Source organism: Portunus trituberculatus, chromosome 13 (genome assembly GCF_017591435.1).
Source record: "Portunus trituberculatus isolate SZX2019 chromosome 13, ASM1759143v1, whole genome shotgun sequence".
In the NCBI taxonomy this organism is placed as follows: Eukaryota; Metazoa; Arthropoda; class Malacostraca; order Decapoda; family Portunidae; genus Portunus; species Portunus trituberculatus.
Genome location: NC_059267.1, coordinates 7,444,281 through 7,454,280, shown reverse-complemented (window position 1 = coordinate 7,454,280; position 10,000 = coordinate 7,444,281). Strand labels below are relative to the sequence as shown.

At 42.5% G+C, this 10,000-nt stretch overlaps 1 protein-coding gene across 5 annotated transcripts in view; it reads left to right on the top strand.

Annotated features, from left to right (window-relative positions):
* Positions 1 to 10,000, top strand: part of LOC123503082 (rap guanine nucleotide exchange factor 4-like) — a 261,095-nt gene that overhangs the window by 124,067 nt on the left and 127,028 nt on the right. Inside the window, exon 1 of one of the 5 annotated variants that reach the window (XM_045252495.1) lies at positions 5,069 to 5,102. The exons of 3 other annotated variants lie outside the window; for them this stretch is intronic. The gene's annotated coding sequence lies outside the window, so the exon portion shown is untranslated. Of the gene's footprint in view, positions 1 to 5,068; positions 5,211 to 10,000 lie in introns of those variants that run through there. One more of the 5 variants, XM_045252494.1, reaches the window with a different exon arrangement.

Below are 10,000 nucleotides of genomic sequence, written 5' to 3'. Positions count from 1 at the left end.
ACGGTGAGCTGCCTTTACCCTCAGGTGTGGCAGGGGGGGGAGAGAGAGAGAGAGAGAGAGAGAGAGAGAGAGAGAGAGAGAGAGAGAGAGAGAGAGAGAGAGAGAGAGAGAGAGAGAGAGAGAGAGAGAGAGAGAGAGAGAGAGAGAGAGAGAGAGAGAGAGTGTGTGTGTGTGTGTGTGTGTGTGCTGATTTGCTTCAAAGGACTGTCATTTCCAGTGCCCATCGTTCTGTCTACATTCCATTCTGTTTGTCTCTCCGTCTGTCTGTCTATCTGTCGGTTATCACCTGTAATGCAGAAATGCCTGTTATCTCACACTGCGTGGTCACACACACACACACACACACACACACACACACACACACACACACACACACACACACACACACACACACACACACACGCTCGACTCACAATCGAGAGGGCCGGGTTCGAGTCACGGGAAGCGGCTAGGCAAATGGGCAAGCCTCTTAATGTGTGGCCCCTGTTCACCTAGCAGTAAATAGGTACGGGATGTAACTCGAGGGGTTGTGGCCTCGCTTTCCCGGTGTGTGGAGTGTGTTGTGGTCTCAGTTCTACCCGAAGATCGGTCTGTGAGCTCTGAGCTCGCTCCCTAATGGGGAAGACTGGCTGGGTGACCAGCAGACGACCGAGGTGAATTACAGACACACACACACACACACACACACACACACACACACACACACACACACACACACACACACACACACACACACACACACACACACACTAAAATAATGTTTACTGCAGCATTAGAGTCTCTTAATGTGGTGTAGTGTTTTATGTCCACGGATAAGGAGGATAAAAGGAGAAGGAAAAGGAGAAGGAGGAAGAGGAGGAGGGGAGGGGAGGAGGGGGAGGAGGAGGAGGAAGAGAAGGAAAAGAAAGAAGAGGAAGAGAAGAAGGAAGAGAAAGAATAAGTGGAAGAAAAGGAGGAAGAAAGGATAAAGGGTAAGGAGAAGAACTAAAAAGAGCAAAAACAAGAAGAAGAAAAGAAAAGGAGAAAAGAAGGAGGCAGAACAAAATGAAGAGCAAGAACAAGAACAGAAAGAACAACTATAGGAGGAACAAGACAAGAAAAATAAAGAATGAGAAATAAAAAAAAGAGAACGATAAAAAGAGAAACAAAGAAAATAATAAACAAACCATTATATTTCCCCTCATCTTCCTTGTAATGATAGAGAAGACAAATGTAGCAGAAGGTTTACTATTATCTTTAATCTATGCACGCTTCTTGCCTATCCTTCCCCCCCTCACCGCTTCTCACCCCCGCTACGTCCCTCACCCCTGCCAGCCTCGCCACGCCTCGGTTGAGTGCCCCGCTGAATAATGGAACATGCACATACTTTTAAATTGTATCTCTGTTGTTGCTACATTAAAACGGCGATTGCTTCCTCGCTTTGCCCTCGCTGCTCTGACAAAGACAAAATTTGTAAAGATTAATAAGAGAAGGAGAGATATTTGGGAAGGAAGTGGAGAAGGAGGAGGAGTAGAAGAAAGAGAATAAACGATATAAAGAACAAGAACAAGGATTAGAAAAGAAGAATAAGAACGAGGACAAAGATAAGAAGGACGAGGAGGAAGAAAAGAAGAAAGTAATATTTGGAGGACAAAAACAAAAGCAAGAAAAACAAATTAAAAAGAAGGAGGAGGAGAAGGACGAGGACGAGGAGGAAACGAAAAAAATAGTTGTAGAATTTGGAGAACAAGAACAAGAGCAAGAAAAAAAAAATTAAAAAGGAGGAGGAGGAGGAGGAGGAGGACGACGACGAAGACGATAAGGAGAAGACATAAAATATAAATAAACAAACAACAAAAATAAAGAACAAGAATAAGAGTTAGCCAGTTTGTCTTTCCATAACAAAAGACACTAAACTTCCATACAACAACAAAACAACAACAACAACAACAACAACAACAACAACAACAACAACAATAACATATACCCACATACATACATTACATTTCTGGAAGCCCACAAACATACATAACATTTCTCGAACAGAGCAGAGGAGGAGAACACCGTCGCTGGATTCCGGAGGTGGTGTGTTACTGATGTTAACGCTCTGAGGAAAGGACACAACGCACTCACAAAGCAATTTAACTTTTAATTTCGTACGTGACCTGATCTCTCTCTCTCTCTCTCTCTCTCTCTCACACACACACACACACACACACACACACACACACACACACACACACACACACGAAGAGAATGGTAGTCTCCGGAATTTTACAGTTTAAAAGGCGCGAAGGAGAGGAGGAAATAAATTGCTTCACTCGCTCGTGTTCAATGAAAGAATGAAAGTGTTATTCTATTCTCCCACTCGCTGGCTGGATACAGTGTGTGTGTGTGTGTGTGTGTGTGTGTGTGTGTGTGTGTGTGTGTGTGAATTCTATAGTCTTTATTATCCTCCTCTCTTCCTCTTCCTCCTCCTCCTCTTTCTCCTCCTCTTCACCTGATTGACTGAAACACCCTGTCGGCGCTAATGGCGTAATTAAGGGGCAGTTAGGTGAAGTGAGGCAAGGGCGGCGCAGCAAAACACTAGTGACTAAGGTACAGTTTGTGCTGCATTAAGGAGAGATAGACAGATAGATAGATAGATAGATAGATAGATAGATAGATAGATAGAGAGAGAGAGAGAGAGAGAGAGAGAGAGAGAGAGAGAGAGAGAGAGAGAGAGAGAGAGAGAGAGAGAGAGAGAGAGAGAGAGAGAAGAGGAAAGGTCTAAAATCAAATAAATCAGTAGGTAAATAAATATATAAATGAATAATAAATAGATAAATAAAACTATGCCTACAGCTTTCTATGTAATTATCTAGACGTTATAATCTCATGAATGAATACACAACTTCAACAAAGCATCAGTCAGTCTTCTGGTTTCTCATCTCTTCATTTGGCCTTCAAAACTTTTCATTGATTTATTTCATTATGTTATTATTTTTTACAACGCTTTGGCTGTTGACGAGAGACGGTCATTGGAGTGAAGGTCTTAAAGATGGTACGGTAACACTCTCTCTCTCTCTCTCTCTCTCTCTCTCTCTCTCTCTCTCTCTCTCTCTCTCTCTCTCTCTCTCTCTCTCTCTCTCTCTCTCTCTCTCTCTTCCTAGATTTATTCGATGATTTATTGAAGGACATGTAATTTAGGCTGCTTAATGGACATGGCGACCCAAAGAGAGAGAGAGAGAGAGAGAGAGAGAGAGAGAGAGAGAGAGAGCTCAAATGCTAAATGCTAGACGCAACATACATACACAAGAGAATAAAATCTTAATCGGCACTTAGACACTGAAGATGGTAACACACACACACACACACACACACACACACACACACACACACACACACACACACACACACACACATATCCTTGATGTGTATGTTGTAGCGAGTGTGGGCGGCGTTGTGGTGGAAAGGGCGTGGTTTCCGGCGAGGTCTGTGCTGTCCGCAACAAATCACGTCACGTTTATTGAATCCATTCGTGGGAAATTTGTCAAGGTCCTCATTATGTACTTAGCATGTACTACACACACACACACACACACACACACACACACACACACACACACACACACACACACACACACACACACACACACACACACAGAATCATCGTAGTACAAGATGCTCAAGCGTACAAACATGAGTGCCGCTTAACGCACATGAAAATAGATAAATAGATCAATTGACAAAGAAATCACTGCATTCATAGCGTAAAACAATCATCACGTGCAAAAGACAGGCGCCATTACGTTGATGTGTGTGATGAGACTGCACACCTAAATGTCAAAGGAGTCTTGCATTATGGGTACACAGAAACCTTACAAATTGCACCACCACAAAAAAGATACGTAGTAATTAAGCAGAGAGAGAGAGAGAGAGAGAGAGTGTGTGTGTGTGTGTGTGTGTGTGTGTGTGAGAGTGAGTGAGTGAGTGAGCGAGTGAGAGTGAGTGAGACTAAACTAATTGACCCACTATCGCAACTGAAACCATTAGTATTAAATCCACCACCACTACTACTACAGATTATAGCGTAATTACCACTGCCCAACGCCAGCACCACGAATCCTGCTACTTCCTACACACACACACACACACACACACACACACACACACACACACACACACTACCAGCTTCACGAGATAACATATACCAACGGTCCCTTTCACTTACTACTGAAAAGGTTGTAAAAAACATACTTATACAATAACAGCTATGTAGGGACTAAAAAACCACGATGTCCCGGGGCCACTTGCCTTGTACGCTCGTAACCCACCGCCTCGGCTTTGGAGGATCAAAGCTTTAATGGAATGTTATCAGTGGCGTGGGAAGCATGTCGTGACTGTACAGAGTTAAATAAGAGTGTCAGATAACATGTCATGATAAATCTGAGTCACTGTACAAGTAAGTCACGTAATGTACATGTGACTTGCAGGTGTCATATGGCACTCGAGAGGAAATAAGTAAAAAGAGATAAGATTATAAAACTGACAGAGAATTGATGTTATGCCTTAGGAGATTATTTGTGTTGGTAAGATATTTCTATTCATGGTTTGTAGTTATCGATGAAGTTAGAAAAATATCGAAATGGACTTTGCCTAGAATACTGTTTGTGTAGTACTGGATTAGACAGTGACTCAGGTGGAGAAAGCAAACAAATAACTTGTGTATGACTAACAGAACTAAACTGCACATCAGCAAAAATGTATTACGAAATTGAACAGAAATGACTAGTAAGTAGGTGGGTGAGTGTTTGATGAGAGATTGCCCAGCTAATCAAACAAGTAACTGGTTGATTAGATTGACTGGCTAAACAGCTAACTCACTCATAACTCACTTTCTAACTAACCAACCAGCCAACTAACTAACAAATCCAGTAACTGAAAGTGAATCCCACCATCACGTGAGCGACCGACTGACTGAGCTACCGAGACACGTGACTGACTAAAGAAGCGCCTGGCGAGACTCACCAGCCTGGAGGGAAAGGGACGCGAGGGATCTGGGTGAGAAGAAACAGCTGTACTTGTTGCTCCTCTTCCCCCGCAGGTGACTCAGCCGAACACCTGTACTGATGAATGGTGACGTAAGCCCACACATGATGGAGTTAGACGGTGATGTGGGCGAGGCAGTGGCTGTCTGTGGCTGTGAGGGAGGGAGAGTGACTGAGAGAAGAGTGCTACATACAATGAGAGTGAGAATAGTGCTTGGTGATAGAGTGAAGTGAATATGAAGGGAAGGTGACATACAGTGAACGAAACGTGATGCAGTGAAACTATCTGAGCCCATTCACTGTTAATTGGTACATCTTTTCTTAATCACTATCCACTTTAGCACATCTCTTCTTCTTGTACAGACACGTCCAAACGTTGTAGTGGCTAGATACTGCACAATCTATTCATTTTCTTCTCATTTTCTCTTATGAAAGTTTATAGAGATCTTATACATTGGTTTTAGTGGTGTGCGTTGTTCATTATTGCGGTGAAAGGGTGAAGGAAGAAAAGACCGACTATGTATGGTGAATAAAGAGTGACGGTAGTGTTTTGTGGGTTGTGAATGGCAAGAAAGGAAGAGATTGTAATGAGTGAAGTGTATGAGTGATAATTGGTGAATATAGTGAACGAGGAGTGAAGTACAGTGAAGGTGAAGGCAATAGTGTGTACAGTGAGAAAAGTTTGGGAGTGGTGGCTGGTGGGTAGTGATGGGAGTAAGGGAGAGCGTGGCAGTAAAAAGAGTAAGGCAAAGTTATACAGAAAAAAGTGATGAATGAACCCAACATATTACTTGATAAAAGAGAAAAACATAAAAAATAAAAGGAATGGAAAGACAAAAAAGTGAGAGAGAAGAGAAACGTTTAAATAATGTGATCTTTCAAACGCGAAATTCCTGATTGGCAATTTTCTTTTAGGTATTTCCATTCACATATTTCCTTCATTCAGACACACCGGCAACCAAGGAAACATGTAAACCGGTACTCTTATTGCATTTTTTTCCCTTTACCACAGCTGTGTGTGTGTGTGTGTGTGTGTTTCACTGTCTGATCTGCTGCAGTCTCTGACGAGACAGCCAGACGTTACCCTACGGAGTGAGCTCCGAGCTCATTATTTCCGATCTTTGGATAGGCCTGAGATCAGGCACACACCACACACCAAGACAACAAGGTCACAACTCCTCGATTTACATCCCGTACCTACTCACTGCTAGGTGAACAGGGGCTACACGTGAAAGGAGACACACCCAAATATCTCCACCCGGCCGGGGAATCGAACCCCGGTCCTCTGGCTTGTGTGTGTGTGTGTGTGTGTGTGTGTGTGTGTGTGTGTGTGTGTGTGTGTTTCACTGTTTGATCTGCTGCAGTCTCTGACGAGACAGCCAGACGTTACCCTACGGAGCGAGCTTCCGAGCTCATTATTTCCGATCTTCGGATAGGCCTGAGACCAGGCACACACCACACACCGGGACAACAAGGTCACAACTCCTCGATTAACATCCCGTACCTATTCACTGCTAGGTGAACAGGGGCTACACGTGAAAGGAGACACACCCAAATATCTCCACCCGGCCGGGGAATCGAACCCCAGTCCTCTGGCTTGTGAAGCCAGCGCTCTAACCGTGTGTGTGTGCGTGTGTGCATGTGTGTGTGTGTGCGTGCGTGTGAGGTGGTGAATATCTCGCTTTCACTCCCTCCCAGAATATCAGTCGTTACGTGACATTATGAACAGAAGGGAAAGACACAGGCGTAAAATAACTATATAGTTTAGTGAGGCGCCGCCATTCAACCTTGATCCAGAAATGCAGATCACGTGACACTGACCTTGAAACAACCTGCAGCTTAAGAGAGAGAGAGAGAGAGAGAGAGAGAGAGAGAGAGAGAGAGAGAGAGAGAGACTTGTTTATTTACATATCTATCTTATCTTTGTTTTTGATAGCACTAATTAATGTTGGTCAAGGTTTTTATCTCAACATTAACAGGAAAACGTTCTCATTACGAATTCATGTTTTTATGATAACGATGATGATGATGATGATGATGATGATGATGATGATGAAAGTGACATCTAAGTGGGTCTTTACGTTTAATCATTTTTGCTTCTCTTGGACAATTCTTCCCTCTTACATAAAATAAAAAGAAAGGAGGCGTGGGATGGCGTGCAGGATTGAGCATTGCACGGAGCGAGATGAGGTGATGGTTAGTGGCTGAGTGTTAGTGGCATGAAGAAAGTTGAGAGCGTGTTGTGGGAAGTGGGAGACGTGGGGCAGACATGGAGAGAATGTAAGGTAGTGTGCTGGAGATTGTATTTGAGTGATGGGAGAAGAGAACATGTAAGGTGTAGGTTTGGTATGTACAGAAGGGATGACAGTAAATGGAATTGGGTGTACACATGCGAGTAGGGAGAGACTAAAGGGTTGTGTGTATGGATGAATAGGACGAGGGTATGTGTGGTGTAGGGTTGTGATGTAGGATTAAGGTGAGAGTTAATAGTCTCGGGTGTGGAAGGGTGTGAGGGTGTATGACAAGGAAGACTGAGGGGAGTGGAAGAAAAGACCGACTGCGGGACATATGCGTACCTATCATGCGTGCCAAGGTGTGCCAGGCGGGCTGAGTGATGAGTGCCACTAATGGGACAGTGGTGGTGTTGGTGTTGGTGTTGGGTGTTGGTGCTGGTCGGGACTCGAATGTTGCCGGAATAAACACAAATTGACGCACTGTGGATAACGAACGTCAGATTCTAGTTATTTTTAGAACGTTAGAATCATGGTGGTGGTGGTGGTGGTGGTGGTATTGATAAGCAAAAATACGCAGACATACACAAATATTCTCTACAAATCCAATACGCAGACACACATGTACATATATATTTGAAAGTCTTATTTATATCTTTACCTAATAGCTTTTTTATGACATTGTTTTTATATGTATTTTGAGCGTCAAGTGATTTAACTTTCATTTTTATTCTTTTTGTGTGGCGTCATGCTAATCTCCCCTATATTTAAAATGCAGAAATACCTAACCATGCATAAACAGGCACATGCAACCTTAAATATAAACTCTCTCTCTCTCTCTCTCTCTCTCTCTCTCTCTCTCTCTCTCTGCGACGCATCTAAACACCTCAGAGGAGCGTGTGGCGTCACCTTTTATCGCGTGTCTCGTTCACCTGTGATTTATGATTGCGTTCGACAGTTATGGCCTCGGTGTACGATATTCGCGTGGAGGTAAACGTAAACTTATGGCAGTGCGATAACGGCGAGTGTTCCCTGTGGCGCAATATGTGTTTTCATACTTCATGTTGTCTTTGGACGCATAACGCAACTCCACCGTGTCATGTGTCTGTTTTGTCCACGTATTTACTTGATATGTATTTTGAAAGAGTAAAAAGATTCCCAGCAGTTGAAAATGTGTTCTTTTTTTTTTCTTAGTGTTCGTGTCATTGTGTGTCTTTTTTTCTTTTTTTTTTTATTGATTTATGTGTTTTATATTTTTCTGTTGTAAAAATGGAAAAAAAGTTTGCAGTAGTTGGTAGGAAATAGTTTTGGTTGTTGGCTGGTGTTCGGTGAGGCAGACATGATTCACGTTTCAAGCTTTCTGGTCTTACTTATATATCTTTATTTATTCACTTATTCATTTATCTAGGTCTTCTTTTAATCAACATAATTTTACAAGGAAAGTTTGCAGTGGCATGTAGAAAAATATTCCTTTTGTTCAACAGCATTTTGGCAAATCTTGTGTAATTACTTGATGCGGTGTGTATAAATAGCTATAGTTGTTTGTCTTTATCCTCTTTCAAAGTGACTACTATAATATAACTGCACCGTTTTCATGGAATAGGTGTTGTTGATTTAATGTGATTCTAGCAAAGCGAGAAGCGCACGGAGCTTTACCCGGAACAGCTGCGGGTGACACAGCGAACCGTGAATTAAGAGTAATGCGTTATTATGTAGCTAATTACCACTCATGCTTCCTTTACGTCAGCCTGACTCATGGCACTTAATATTCCTTCATCAATACTAACAAAATATTCATCTTTTTCCTTACAATATTTTACTACTACTACTACTACTACTACTACTACTACTACTACTACTACTACTACTGCATTATTATCACATAAACTGGAGTGACTTTTCAGGTTCAGTAAAGCGGTCTGGCGCGGGTGCACTATACAGTTTTTTTTATTATTTTTTCTTTATTTTTATTTATACCATGTGGGGTTTTCAGTTGAAGCAACAAGTGTCATGGCGGTCCGAGCACTGAGGTTATAAGCGAGGGGATCAACGAATCCTATCCTCATGTGACAACTTGTTGATTTGTCAACATTTAACGCAGAATACAACCTCCTTTGCTGCAAAAACCGCTACCATTATCATTATCATAACTGGAAGCTGAGCCGAGCTAGATGTGTGAACCGATGTTGGTTTGTAAGCCAAGCGTCTGTTGACCACTGCCTTTTGTTCACAACTGACTTATTCTTTTATTCTCTTATCCTGTTAGAACAACAATGTTAATGACATTATGATTAATTACTTGAGAATAACGAGGTGGAAGACAGTGTGTCCTATTTCCATTACGTCATGTGAGCTCATGAAGGAACATAGACGTCTAAGAGTTTACTGGTTTTACGAAACTGATATGCAGCAGTAGCACCACCACCACCACTACTTCTTTTATTGGAAGGCGGAAAGACGATCGTTCATTAAATGTATCTCCGTCTGTAACCTTCACTGACCTGCAGAGGGACGCATTGTATTGATTAAGAGCTGAGTTGGGTACATTCGTTTTCCTGGCGTCTTCCAAAATAGTGTTATCCTGAAAAATTGTCATTGATTTGCTGTAAAGAGAAAATGCATCAGACATGAGGTGCTGTTACACTTTCTTGATCTTATCTGTAATTTTACAAAAGGAATTAGAGGAGAAACGAGCTCCGCCTGGCAAGTGACAGAGCAGCCAGCGCAGGTGCCTGAGGTAATTCCCCGGGGCGCGGGGGT